At 43.4% G+C, this 14,166-nt stretch overlaps 8 non-coding genes and 1 pseudogene across 8 annotated transcripts; all 9 read right to left on the reverse strand.

Annotated features, from left to right (window-relative positions):
* Nucleotides 1-391: 391 nt before the first annotated feature.
* Nucleotides 392-2,232, reverse strand: LOC114775397 (nuclease-sensitive element-binding protein 1 pseudogene; annotated as a pseudogene).
* Nucleotides 2,233-4,504: 2,272 nt separating this feature from the next.
* trnan-guu (transfer RNA asparagine (anticodon GUU)) lies at nt 4,505-4,578 on the reverse strand. Its single transcript has one exon. It is a non-coding gene; the product is annotated as a tRNA-Asn (tRNA).
* Nucleotides 4,579-5,216: 638 nt separating this feature from the next.
* On the reverse strand, nt 5,217-5,290 carry trnak-cuu (transfer RNA lysine (anticodon CUU)). The gene has a single exon. It is a non-coding gene; the product is annotated as a tRNA-Lys (tRNA).
* A 2,631-nt stretch (nt 5,291-7,921) lies between these two features.
* trnan-guu (transfer RNA asparagine (anticodon GUU)) lies at nt 7,922-7,995 on the reverse strand. Its single transcript has one exon. It is a non-coding gene; the product is annotated as a tRNA-Asn (tRNA).
* A 580-nt stretch (nt 7,996-8,575) lies between these two features.
* Nucleotides 8,576-8,649, reverse strand: trnan-guu (transfer RNA asparagine (anticodon GUU)). The gene has a single exon. It is a non-coding gene; the product is annotated as a tRNA-Asn (tRNA).
* A 1,769-nt stretch (nt 8,650-10,418) lies between these two features.
* Nucleotides 10,419-10,492, reverse strand: trnan-guu (transfer RNA asparagine (anticodon GUU)). Its single transcript has one exon. It is a non-coding gene; the product is annotated as a tRNA-Asn (tRNA).
* A 580-nt stretch (nt 10,493-11,072) lies between these two features.
* trnan-guu (transfer RNA asparagine (anticodon GUU)) lies at nt 11,073-11,146 on the reverse strand. The gene has a single exon. It is a non-coding gene; the product is annotated as a tRNA-Asn (tRNA).
* An 847-nt stretch (nt 11,147-11,993) lies between these two features.
* Nucleotides 11,994-12,067, reverse strand: trnan-guu (transfer RNA asparagine (anticodon GUU)). Its single transcript has one exon. It is a non-coding gene; the product is annotated as a tRNA-Asn (tRNA).
* Nucleotides 12,068-12,914: 847 nt separating this feature from the next.
* trnan-guu (transfer RNA asparagine (anticodon GUU)) lies at nt 12,915-12,988 on the reverse strand. Its single transcript has one exon. It is a non-coding gene; the product is annotated as a tRNA-Asn (tRNA).
* Nucleotides 12,989-14,166: the final 1,178 nt, after the last annotated feature.

Below are 14,166 nucleotides of genomic sequence, written 5' to 3' on the forward strand. Positions count from 1 at the left end.
TGATCCTACAGGAAAAAGGAAATCCCAAAAAGAGCAAAAAGGATCAAGGTTATCTTGAGTCATAAGTTGGATAAGACAGGTAATTCAGTTCGGCTGGAGTGGGGACAATCTTCAACAATGGGCGAGGTCCTAAACATACAATGCAATCAGATTTCGCAATGTCACCAGTAGCTTCTGCAAGTAACAACAAGTTATTCCTGTGGCCAAGTTTTCTCTTTTTTTTTTTTTTTTTTTCAAAACAGACCAAATATCAAATTATTTTTCCCTTTAAAAACCATTTGGTGTAAAAACTTAAGACCGATTTAGAAAGCCATCTGCCGTTTCCCCAAAATGTTTAACTGTCACCTGAAAATAATGGAAAAGAACAAGTCTGCATAGATTCTGTAGGCAATTGGTGGTAATCTGGTCAAATGCATGTTGCAAGCTTAGACGATTGTCAAGTCAAATCTGTTTCTTATTGCTCAGATCTTTGATGTTTCTTCTTGTTGACTTTACCGGACGATGGTAGCGATGGTAAATCAGTGTTTATTCAGCCCCGCCCTGCTCAGCCTTGGGAGCGGACGTTTTCTCAGCGGATGTTTCGGCTGCCTTGCTCTCTTTGCCATCCTGAGGTTCGGTGGTCTGGGCGGTAGTTGATGTTGCATCTGTAGTGCCGCTGGTGGGGCTCCTGGTTCTCTTTGTCTTCCTCGCCTTCCCTCACCAGTCTGGGACATGGGGGACTCCTTGGTCTGAAGCCTCTGTAGTAGTTCTGCCTCATTGGTTTGCTCTGGTCTGGATCACCCTGGTTGTCACTACCTTCAGTTCCTTCTGTCATTTCCTTTCGTGGTGCGCTGGTATATGGGGGGCGGCTGCCATAGCGTCGGCGGACAAAGTACGGTGGATAGCGCCACCTGCCAGGGAACAAAGTTCTGCGTTGCTGTGGCTGTGCGACCCCCTCAGGAACAATTTCCTGGCTCTCTCTCTTCTTCCGCCCCTCGCTCTGGTAGTTATCCTGGTAGTTGCGTAGGAGTCTCCTCCGGCGTGGGTACCGCCTGTAGCGGTTCCGGTCAGCGGCGTATTTGCTGCCCTGGACTGGGACCCCCCCTGGGCCGGTGACATTGGCCGCCTCGGCACCCTTCTCCCCTTCAACGACATCAAACTCCACAGTCTCACCGTCCCCAACACTGCGGAGGTATTTTCTTGGGTTGTTTTTCTTTATGGCAGTCTGGTGTACAAAAACGTCTTCTTTTGTGTCATTCCTGTTGATGAAACCATAGCCGTTTCAAACGTTGAACCACTTCACTGTCCCCAGGACCTTTGTTGGAATGTGTGTGAGTGTGTCTGTGTGGGTGTGCATGACTTTGGTTGGAGCCTCCTTCAGGGCTGCAGCCGCGCCTTCGTTTGGAGCTCCGCCCCGCTTCACCAGTCAGGCTGTTTGGGATTGTTCATGATGGGTGTGTTCTCCTTTGTGTCCACATCTCTCGCCATAGGGAACACCATGTCCTCTGCTCCATCCTCTTTCTTCATTGGGACATTCTCGTAACCAATGTCCGCTTTGGCCACAGTTGAAGCACACGTCCGATTGTTCCTCGCTTCGTGGTCTCCACTGTCCTCTCCATCTTTTGGTGCAATCTCGTGCCCAGTGTCCCCTTTGGTTACATCTGAAGCACACATCCGGTCCGCGATATGAAGTGGAGTTGGCAGCAGCATGCTGCAACAGAGCCAGTTGTGCCCTGTGGGTTGAATCTTTGTTTTTGTTGTCTTCTTTGATCCTCGCTTCCGCCTGTCTGGCCTGGGCGTGGCGCGCATGGCGCAGAACTTCAGCGAGACGCACTGAAGCATCTGCCCACAAGATGCAGGAAGTCTTTGTTGCCTCACTGAGGGGGGGGAGAAGGCCATCAATGAAGGTATTTTTCAGGAGCGCTTCGTAGGGTGTCATACCTTGTCCAGGGTAATCATGGGGGCGAGCAAGGCCGCTGTGGTCATCAAACACAACTTGGAGTCGAATCAAGAAATCTTCTGCTGACTCCAAAGGCTGCTGAGCACACGTGCTGATTTTAGAAAGGTCACAGGCAGTAGGAAAGTTGCCAGCGATCGCGGTCACAAGTCCTTCAGTCCAACATCTGTAGTCTGCATCTCCCCGCACTGCACCAATGTCATTTTGATCAGCAGATGCCCAACCAGGGGTGCAGGGCTGATGATGGGTAGTGAAATGTTCACGTAGCTGATGTGTCTTAGCAGGACTCGGGCCATTTCGGTGGATGTCGGTGTGAATTCTCTGATGAAATCGTTCACGGCTCTGGACAGGGCCGCACCCCCTCGATCTGCATTTGGGAGATGCTTGGAAGAGTTCAGAAGGTCTTCCGTTGTCCATGGTCTGTAAACAAATGTAGGCCCCCCTGTCCCAGCGACCTGAATCATGGGGAGAGTTGCAGTTGAGGGTCCTGATGGTTCAGAAGATGTGGTGGCAGACCGGGTCTTGGGTGGAGAATATGGGGCGGCTGCTCTGGTGGTGGTTTTTTTCTCTGAAGTTGAAGCAGTGACGCCATCATGCTGTGGTGGTTTCTGCTGTTCTTGTAACGGTTTCTCCAGTGGGAGTTGCTGCTGTTCCAGTGGGGGTTGCTGTTGGGGGTAGGGTGGAGGGGTGGAGTCCAAACTCAGGTCGACCCACGCGCCCTGTAATGACGGATACAACGAGGCAGGTGCAGTATCAGAGATTTTTTTTTTGGTATCAAGGTTCAGCGTGGTCTCCCCTGTTGTTTTCTTTCCCACAGTCAGCGCAGTCAGAGCGTTCTGGGTGTTTGGCTTTTCTCTTCGGTCGCCCTCTGCTTCCCATATTTTAAAACAGTCTTCCATTATAAGCATTTTCCGAATTACTTTACTTTTACTTGACTGCAGTATTTTTTGCCTGCTGCCCTCTAGCCCCTCCTTCAGCTTTTTTAGCTGAGTTTGACTAAGAGACCCACCCGCAGGAAAACCGTAATTTTCATGCCAGTCCACCAGATGATTACACACATCATCACCATATTTCTGTTTCATCTGTATCATTAACTTAGTTTCAGGACTAATAGGAGTGTCACTTTTCCCACTTTTATTTCCCATTTTTTATGCACACAGCTTTCTCGAGTTTGCCCGGGGAATTCACAGCCCAACGAAAACAACTGCTCTTGCTAAGAGAGCTCACAGATAACTAATGGCTCACAATTCTTCCCGTTTCACGTTTTCCCTTTGTGCTCTTGCCTTATTACTCACACTGATTGAAATATTACTTAATGATTGAATGATTTTTTTTTAACTTGTAAAGAAGGCTCACACTTTTATTTCACACTCGATCTCCAAGATCGTTTTACTCAGAGGACTTTAACCTCTATTAAACAAAATAAAAAGTGACACTCGCTTAGTTGGATCAACTCAGTTGACTACAGAATAAAGCAAATATGCAATTACCCTTATCAGTTTTATTTTGGATTTATTAATCTTCTAAATTCTGCAGTTTTCATTAAATGTTTGAGAGGTGGAATATTTTAGCTCACCCTGTTCGCGTCCCCAGACGACAGAAAAGAGAAAAATCCCGGCGGAATCGGCCAATGACACTGACCGCAGTCCCAGTCACTCCGAAACTCTAAGACGAGGTTTTGGAGATGGATCTTGGTGACCCAGGGTGACCAGCCACTCCGGTCATGTCCTGGCGGATTCACGCGGATCCTGTTCGTGACGCCAATTGTGGTGGAAATTCTGCCGTCTGGGGAACTGCAATAAAGGAAGTCAACTGAATTGATTATCCAAGTTTATTTTACCGCGCACGGGGGGACCCACAAGAGAACATCCCCCCCGCTTCATTACAGTTCACAAGCATTTATACATCTGGGGTGTACAAGGTCGAAAAGCAAGCTCGCACCACTTTGGACAGTGGCGCCCATCAACGTCACAGAACCTTTCTTTTATCAGTTTATGTCTAGTTTTTGCGTCAAATTTTTGCATCAACAAGGTCAGACCTAAGATACACAGTTGTCTTCTGACTGTTCCATGACCAAAGGTGAAACACGTGGAGAGTCTGGCCTACTAAATTTCGTGGAGTGTCTGGGCCTACTAAATTTTCCTTCCACACTTGAACCACCAACCTTTCGGTTAACAGCCGAACGCGCTAACCGATTGCGCCACAGAGACCACGCTACTTTTCTATTTGAAGCCTTCTGGGCATGCAAAAGCTCAGATAAGAAGCATCATGTCAAATAACATTTTTGTTGGGTGGAAATGACCTTGCATGTGACATATCTAGTTTAACTGCTGTTAAATTAGGAAAACATGCACTTTTCTACCTTGGGTGGGCATGAACCACCAACCTTTTTGGTTAACAACCGATAGCGCCACAGAGACCACACTTCTTTCCTAAATGAAGCTTTCTGGGGCTGCAAAAGCTCAGACAAGAAGCATCATGTCATGTAACATTTCTTTTGGGTGATAAAGAAATAGTATTAGAAATATGTAGTTTAATTGCAGTAAAAATTGTAAGAACGACACTTTACGTCCCTGGGTGGGCTTGAACCACCAACCTTTCGGTTAACAGCCGAACGCGCTAACCGATTGCGCCACAGAGACCATGTATTTTTGCTATATGAAGCCTTCTGGGCATGCAAAAGCTCAGATAAGAAGCATCATGTCATATAACATTTCTGTTGGGTGGGAACGACCTTGCATGAGACATATGTAGTTTAACTGAATAAAAAACGGCAACAGAGACACTTTACGTCCCTGGGTGGGCTTGAACCACCCACCTTTCGGTTAACAGCCGAACGCGCTAACCTATTGCGCCACAGAGACCATACTACTTTCTTTTTTGAAGCCTTCTAGGCATGCAAAAGCTCAGATAAGAAGCATCATGTCAAATAACATTTCTGTTGGGTGGAAATGACCTTGCATGTGACATATCTAGTTTAACTGCTGTTAAATTAGGAAAAAATGCACTTTTCTACCCTGGGTGGGCATGAACCACCAACCTTTTTGGTTAACAACCGATAGCGCCACAGAGACCACACTTCTTTCCTAAATGAAGCTTTCTGGGGCTGCAAAAGCTCAGACAAGAAGCATCATGTCATGTAACATTTCTTTTGGGTGATTAAAGAAATAGTATGAGAAATATGTAGTTTAATTGCAGTAAAAATTGTAAGAACGACACTTTACGTCCCTGGGTGGGCTTGAAGTTTAATTGCGGTAAAAATCGTAAGAACGACACTTTATGTCCCTGGGTGGGCTTGCACCACCAACCTTTCGGTTAAGAGCCGAACGCGCTAACCTATTGCGCCACAGAGACCATGCTACTTTTCTATTTGAAGCCTTCTGGGCATGCAAAAGCTCAGATAAGAAGCATCATGTCAAATAACATTTCTGTTGGGTGGAAATGACCTTGCATGTGACATATCTAGTTTAACTGCTGTTAAACTAGGAAAAAATGCACTTTTCTACCCTGGGTGGGCATGAACCACCAACCTTTTTGGTTAACAACCGATAAAGCCACAGAGACCACACTTCTTTCCTAAATGAAGCTTTCTGGGGCTGCAAAAGCTCAGACAAGAAGCATCATGTCATGTAACATTTCTTTTGGGTGATAAAGAAATAGTATGCGACATATGTAGTTTAACTGAATAAAAAATGGCAACAAAGACACTTTACGTCCCTGGGTGGGCTTGAACCACCAACCTTTCGGTTAACAGCCTAATGCGCTAACCGATTGCACCACAGAGACCATGTAAGTTTGCTATATGAAGCCTTCTGGGCATGCAAAAGCTCAGATAAGAAGCATCATGTCATATAACATTTCTGTTGGGTGGGAACGACCTTGCATGAGACATATGTAGTTTAACTGCTGTTAAATTAGGAAAAAATGCACTTTTCTACCCTGGGTGGGCATGAACCACCAACCTTTTTGGTTAACAACCGATAAAGCCACAGAGACCACACTTCTTTCCTAAATGAAGCTTTCTGGGGCTGCAAAAGCTCAGACAAGAAGCATCATGTCATGTAACATTTCTTTTGGGTAATAAAGAAATAGTATGAGAAATATGTAGTTTAATTGCAGTAATAATTGTAAGAACGACACTTTACGTCCCTGGGTGGGCTTGAAGTTTAATTGCAGTAAAAATCGTAAGAACGACACTTTACGTCCCTGGGTGGGCTTGAACCACAGACCTTTCGGTTAACAGCCGAATGCGCTAACCTATTGCGCCACAGAGACCATGCTCCTTTTCTATTTGAAGCCTTCTGGGCATGCAAAAGCTCAGATAAGAAGCATCATGTCAAATAACATTTCTGTTGGGTGGAAATGACCTTGCATGTGACATATCTAGTTTAACTGCTGTTAAATTAGGAAAAAATGCACTTTTCTACCCTGGGTGGGCATGAACCACCAACCTTTTTGGTTAACAACCGATAAAGCCACAGAGACCACACTTCTTTCCTAAATGAAGCTTTCTGGGGCTGCAAAAGCTCAGACAAGAAGCATCATGTCATGTAACATTTCTTTTGGGTGATAAAGAAATAGTATGAGAAATATGTAGTTTAATTGCAGCAAAAACTGTAAGAACGACACTTTACGTCCCTGGGTGGGCTTGAACCACCAACCTTTCGGTTAACAGCCGAACGCACTAACCGATTGCGCCACAGAGACCATGTATTTTTGCTATATGAAGCCTTCTGGGCATGCAAAAGCTCAGATAAGAGGCATCATGTCATATAACATTTCTGTTGGGTGGAAATGACCTCTCATGTGACATATGTAGTTTAACTGCTGTTAAATTAGGAAAAAATGCACTTTTCTACCCTGGTGGGCATGAACCACCAACCTTTTTGGTTAACAACCGATAAAGCCACAGAGACCACACTTCTTTCCTAAATGAAGCTTTCTGGGGCTGCAAAAGCTCAGACAAGAAGCATCATGTCATGTAACATTTCTTTTGGGTGATAAAGACATAGTATGAGAAATATGTAGTTTAATTGCAGTAAAAATCATAAGAACGACACTTTACGTCCCTGGGTGGGCTTAAACCACCAACCTTTCAGTTAACAGCCGAACGCGCTAACCGATTGCGCCACAGAGACCATGTAAGTTTGCTATATGAAGCCTTCTGGGCATGCAAAAACTCAGATAAGAAGCATCATGTCATATAACATTTCTGTTGGGTGGGAACGACCTTGCATGAGACATATGTAGTTTAACTGCTGTTAAATTAGGAAAAAATGCACTTTTCTACCCTGGGTGGGCATGAACCACCAACCTTTTTGGTTAACAACCGATAAAGCCACAGAGACCACACTTCTTTCCAAAATGAAGCTTTCTGGGGCTGCAAAAGCTCAGACAAGAAGCATCATGTCATGTAACATTTCTTTTGGGTGATAAAGAAATAGTATGAGAAATATGTAGTTTAATTGCAGTAATAATTGTAAGAACGACACTTTACGTCCCTGGGTGGGCTTGAAGTTTAATTGCAGTAAAAAATCGTAAGAACGACACTTTACGTCCCTGGGTGGGCTTGAACCACCAACCTTTCGGTTAAAGCCGAACGCGCTAACCTATTGCGCCACAGAGACCATACTACTTTTCTCTTTGAAGCCTTCTGGGCATGCAAAAGCTCAGATAAGAAGCATCATGTCAAATAAAATTTCTGTTGGGTGGAAATGACCTTGCATGTGACATATGTAGTTTAACTGCTGTTAAACTAGGAAAAAATGCACTTTTCTACCCTGGGTGGGCATGAACCACCAACCTTTTTGGTTAACAACCGATAAAGCCACAGAGACCACACTTCTTTCCTAAATTAAGCTTTCTGGGGCTGCGAAAGCTCAGACAAGAAGCATCATGTCATGTAACATTTCTTTTGGGTGATAAAGACATAGTATGAGAAATATGTAGTTTAATTGCAGTAAAAATCTTAAGAACGACACTTTACGTCCCTGGGTGGGCTTGAACCACCAACCTTTCGGTTAACAGCCGAACGCGCTAACCGATTGCGCCACAGAGACCATGTATTTTTGCTATATGAAGCCTTCTGGGCATGCAAAAGCTCAGATAAGAAGCATCATGTCATATAACATTTCTGTTGGGTGGGAACGACCTTGCATGAGACATATGTAGTTTAACTGAATAGAAAATGGCAACAGTGACACTTTACGTCCCTGGGTGGGCTTGAACCACCAACCTTTCGGTTAACAGCCGAACGCGCTAACCTATTGCGCCACAGAGACCATACTACTTTCTTATTTGAGGCCTTCTAGGCATGCAAAAGCTCAGATAAGAAGCATCATGTCAAATAACATTTCTGTTGGGTGGAAATGACCTTGCATGTGACATATCTAGTTTAACTGCTGTTAAATTAGGAAAAAATGCACTTTTCTACCCTGGGTGGGCATGAACCACCAACCTTTTTGGTTAACAACCGATAGCGCCACAGAGACCACACATCTTTCCTAAATAAAGCTTTCGGGGGCTGCAAAAGCTCAGACAAGAAGCATAATGTCATGTAACATTTCTTTTGGGTGATAAAGACATAGTATGAGAAATATGTAGTTTAATTGCAGTAAAAACCATAAGAACGACACTTTACGTCCCTGGGTGGGCTTGAACCACCAACCTTTCGGTTAACAGCCGAACGCGCTAACCGATTGCGCCACAGAGACCATGCTAGTTTTCTATTTGAAGCCTTCTGGGCATGCAAAAGCTCAGATAAGAAGCATCATGTCAAATAACATTTCTGTTGGGTGGAAATGACTTTACATGTGACATATGTAGTTTAACTGCTGTTAAATTAGGAAAAAATGCACTTTTCTACCCTGGGTGGGCATGAACCACCAACCTTTTTGGTTAACAACCGATAGCGCCACAGAGACCACACTTCTTTCCTAAATGAAGCTTTCTTGGGCTGCAAAAGCTCAGACAAGGAGCATCATGTCATGTAACATTTCTTTTGGGTGATAAAGACATAGTATGAGAAATATGTAGTTTAATTGCAGTAATAATTGTAAGAACGACACTTTACGTCCCTGGGTGGGCTTGAAGTTTAATTGCAGTAAAAATCGTAATAACGACACTTTACGTCCCTGGGTGGGCTTGAACCACCAACCATTCGGTTAACAGCCGAACGCGCTAACCTATTGCGCCACAGACACCATGCTACTTTTCTATTTGAAGCCTTCTGGGCATGCAAAAGCTCAGATAAGAAGCATCATGTCAAATAACATTTCTGTTGGGTGGAAATGACCTTGCATGTGACATATGTAGTTTAACTGCTGTTAAACTAGGAAAAAATGCACTTTTCTACCCTGGGTGGGCATGAACCACCAACCTTTTTGGTTAACAACCGATAAAGCCACAGAGACCATACTTCTTTCCTAAATGAAGCTTTCTGGGGCTGTAAAAGCTCAGACAAGAAGCATAATGTAATGTAACATTTCTTTTGGGTGATAGAGACATAGTATGAGAAATATGTAGTTTAATTGCAGTAAAAATCGTAAGAACGACACTTTACGTCCCTGGGTGGGCTTGAACCACCAACCTTTCAGTTAACAGCCGAACGCGCTAACCGATTGCGCCACAGAGACCATGCTACTTTTCTATTTGAAGCCTTCTGGGCATGTTAAAGCTCAGATAAGAAGCATCATGTCAAATAACATTTCTGTTGGGTGGAAATGACCTTGCATGTGACATATGTAGTTTAACTGCTGTTAAATTAGGAAAAAATGCACTTTTCTACCCTGGGTGGGCATGAACCACCAACCTTTTTGGTTAACAACCGATAAAGCCACAGAGACCACACTTCTTTCCTAAATGAAGCTTTCTGGGGCTGCAAAAGCTCAGACAAGAAGCATCATGTCATGTAACACTTCTTTTGGATGATAAAGAAATAGTATGAGAAATATGTAGTTTAATTGCAGTAAAAATTGTAAGAACGACACTTTGCATCCCTGGGTGGGATTGAAGTTTAATTGCAGTAAAAATCTTAAGGACGACACTTTACGTGCCTGGGTGGGCTTGAACCACCAACCTTTCGGTTAACCACTGAACGCACTAACCGATTGCGCCACAGAGACCATGCTACTTTTCTATTTGAAGCCTTCTGGGCATGCAAAAGCTCAGATAAGAAGCATCATGTCAAATAACATTTCTGTTGGGTGGAAATGACCTTGCATGTGACATATCTATTTTTAACTGCTGTTAAATTAGGAAAAAATGCACCTTTCTACCCTGGGTGGGCATGAACCACCAACCTTTTTGGTTAACAACCGATAGCGCCACAGAGACCACACATCTTTCCTAAATGAAGCTTTCTGGGGCTGCAAAAGCTCAGACAAGAAGCATCATGTCATGTAACATTTCTTTTGGGTGATAAAGACATAGTATGAGAAATATGTAGTTTTATTGCAGTAAAAATCATAAGAACGACACTTTATGTCCCTGGGTGGGCTTGAACCACCAACCTTTCGGTTAACAGCCGAACGCGCTAACCGATTGCGCCACAGAGACCATGTAAGTTTGCTATATGAAGCCTTCTGGGCATGCAAAAACTCAGATAAGAAGCATCATGTCATATAACATTTCTGTTGGGTGGGAACGACCTTGCATGAGACATATGTAGTTTAACTGAATAGAAAATGGCAACAGTGACACTTTACGTCCCTGGGTGGGCTTGAACCACCAACCTTTCGGTTAACAGCCGAACGCGCTAACCTATTGCGCCACAGAGACCATACTACTTTCTTATTTGAGGCCTTCTAGGCATGCAAAAGCTCAGATAAGAAGCATCATGTCAAATAACATTTCTGTTGGGTGGAAATGACCTTGCATGTGACATATCTAGTTTAACTGCTGTTAAATTAGGAAAAAATGCACTTTTCTACCCTGGGTGGGCATGAACCACCAACCTTTTTGGTTAACAACCGATAGCGCCACAGAGACCACACATCTTTCCTAAATAAAGCTTTCGGGGGCTGCAAAAGCTCAGACAAGAAGCATAATGTCATGTAACATTTCTTTTGGGTGATAAAGACATAGTATGAGAAATATGTAGTTTAATTGCAGTAAAAACCATAAGAACGACACTTTACGTCCCTGGGTGGGCTTGAACCACCAACCTTTCGGTTAACAGCCGAACGCGCTAACCGATTGCGCCACAGGGACCATGCTAGTTTTCTATTTGAAGCCTTCTGGGCATGCAAAAGCTCAGATAAGAAGCATCATGTCAAATAACATTTCTGTTGGGTGGAAATGACTTTGCATGTGACATATGTAGTTTAACTGCTGTTAAATTAGGAAAAAATGCACTTTTCTACCCTGGGTGGGCATGAACCACCAACCTTTTTGGTTAACAACCGATAGCGCCACAGAGACCACACTTCTTTCCTAAATGAAGCTTTCTTGGGCTGCAAAAGCTCAGACAAGGAGCATCATGTCATGTAACATTTCTTTTGGGTGATAAAGACATAGTATGAGAAATATGTAGTTTAATTGCAGTAATAATTGTAAGAACGACACTTTACGTCCCTGGGTGGGCTTGAAGTTTAATTGCAGTAAAAATCGTAATAACGACACTTTACGTCCCTGGGTGGGCTTGAACCACCAACCATTCGGTTAACAGCCGAACGCGCTAACCTATTGCGCCACAGACACCATGCTACTTTTCTATTTGAAGCCTTCTGGGCATGCAAAAGCTCAGATAAGAAGCATCATGTCAAATAACATTTCTGTTGGGTGGAAATGACCTTGCATGTGACATATGTAGTTTAACTGCTGTTAAACTAGGAAAAAATGCACTTTTCTACCCTGGGTGGGCATGAACCACCAACCTTTTTGGTTAACAACCGATAAAGCCACAGAGACCACACTTCTTTCCTAAATGAAGCTTTCTGGGGCTGTAAAAGCTCAGACAAGAAGCATAATGTAATGTAACATTTCTTTTGGGTGATAGAGACATAGTATGAGAAATATGTAGTTTAATTGCAGTAAAAATCGTAAGAACGACACTTTACGTCCCTGGGTGGGCTTGAACCACCAACCTTTCGGTTAACAGCCGAACGCGCTAACCGATTGCGCCACAGAGACCATGCTACTTTTCTATTTGAAGCCTTCTGGGCATGTTAAAGCTCAGATAAGAAGCATCATGTCAAATAACATTTCTGTTGGGTGGAAATGACCTTGCATGTGACATATGTAGTTTAACTGCTGTTAAATTAGGAAAAAATGCACTTTTCTACCCTGGGTGGGCATGAACCACCAACCTTTTGGTTAACAACCGATAAAGCCACAGAGACCACACTTCTTTCCTAAATGAAGCTTTCTGGGGCTGCAAAAGCTCAGACAAGAAGCATCATGTCATGTAACACTTCTTTTGGATGATAAAGAAATAGTATGAGAAATATGTAGTTTAATTGCAGTAAAAATTGTAAGAACGACACTTTGCATCCCTGGGTGGGATTGAAGTTTAATTGCAGTAAAAATCTTAAGGACGACACTTTACGTGCCTGGGTGGGCTTGAACCACCAACCTTTCGGTTACCCACTGAACGCACTAACCGATTGCGCCACAGAGACCATGCTACTTTTCTATTTGAAGCCTTCTGGGCATGCAAAAGCTCAGATAAGAAGCATCATGTCAAATAACATTTCTGTTGGGTGGAAATGACCTTGCATGTGACATATCTATTTTTAACTGCTGTTAAATTAGGAAAAAATGCACCTTTCTACCCTGGGTGGGCATGAACCACCAACCTTTTTGGTTAACAACCGATAGCGCCACAGAGACCACACATCTTTCCTAAATGAAGCTTTCTGGGGCTGCAAAAGCTCAGACAAGAAGCATCATGTCATGTAACATTTCTTTTGGGTGATAAAGACATAGTATGAGAAATATGTAGTTTTATTGCAGTAAAAATCATAAGAACGACACTTTATGTCCCTGGGTGGGCTTGAACCACCAACCTTTCGGTTAACAGCCGAACGCGCTAACCGATTGCGCCACAGAGACCATGTAAGTTTGCTATATGAAGCCTTCTGGGCATGCAAAAACTCAGATAAGAAGCATCATGTCATATAACATTTCTGTTGGGTGGGAACGACCTTGCATGTGACATATGTAGTTTAACTGCTGTTAAACTAGGAAAAAAAATGCACTTTTCTACCCTGGGTGGGCATGAACCACCAACCTTTTTGGTTAACAACCGATAAAGCCACAGAGACCACACTTCTTTCCTAAATTAAGCTTTCTAGGGCTGCAAAAGCTCAGACAAGAAGCATCATGTCATGTAACATTTCTTTTGGGTGATAAAGACATAGTATGAAAAATATGTAGTTTAATTGCAGTAAAAATCTTAAGAACGACACTTTACGTCCCTGGGTGGGCTTGAACCACCAACCTTTCGGTTAACAGCCGAACGCGCTAACCTATTGCGCCTTAGAGACCATGCTACTTTCTTATTTGAAGCCTTCTAGGCATGCAAAAGCTCAGATAAGAAGCATCATGTCAAATAACATTTCTGTTGGGTGGAAATGACCTTGCATGTGACATATCTAGTTTAACTGCTGTTAAATTAGGAAAAAATGCACTTTTCTACCCTGGGTGGGCATGGACCACCAACCTTTTTGGTTAACAACCGATAGCGCCACAGAGACCACACATCTTTCCTAAATAAAGCTTTCTGGGGCTGCAAAAGCTCAGACAAGAAGCATAATGTCATGTAACATTTCTTTTGGGTGATAAAGACATAGTATGAGAAATATGTAGTTTAATTGCAGTAAAAACCGTAAGAACGACACTTTACGTCCCTGGGTGGGCTTGAACCACCAACCTTTCGGTTAACAGCCGAACGCGCTAACCTATTGCGCCTTAGAGACCATACTACTTTCTTATTTGAAGCCTTCTAGGCATGCAAAAGCTCAGATAAGAAGCATCATGTCATATAACATTTCTGTTGGGTGGAAATGACCTCTCATGTGACATATGTAGTTTAACTGCTGTTAAATTAGGAAAAAATGCACTTTTCTACCCTGGTGGGCATGAACCACCAACCTTTTTGGTTAACAACCGATAAAGCCACAGAGACCACACTTCTTTCCGAAATGAAGCTTTCTGGGGCTGCAAAAGCTCAGACAAGAAGCATCATGTCATGTAACACTTCTTTTGGATGATAAAGAAATAGTATGAGA

Source organism: Denticeps clupeoides, unplaced genomic scaffold, assembly GCF_900700375.1.
Source record: "Denticeps clupeoides unplaced genomic scaffold, fDenClu1.1, whole genome shotgun sequence".
Taxonomy (NCBI): domain Eukaryota; kingdom Metazoa; phylum Chordata; class Actinopteri; order Clupeiformes; family Denticipitidae; genus Denticeps; species Denticeps clupeoides.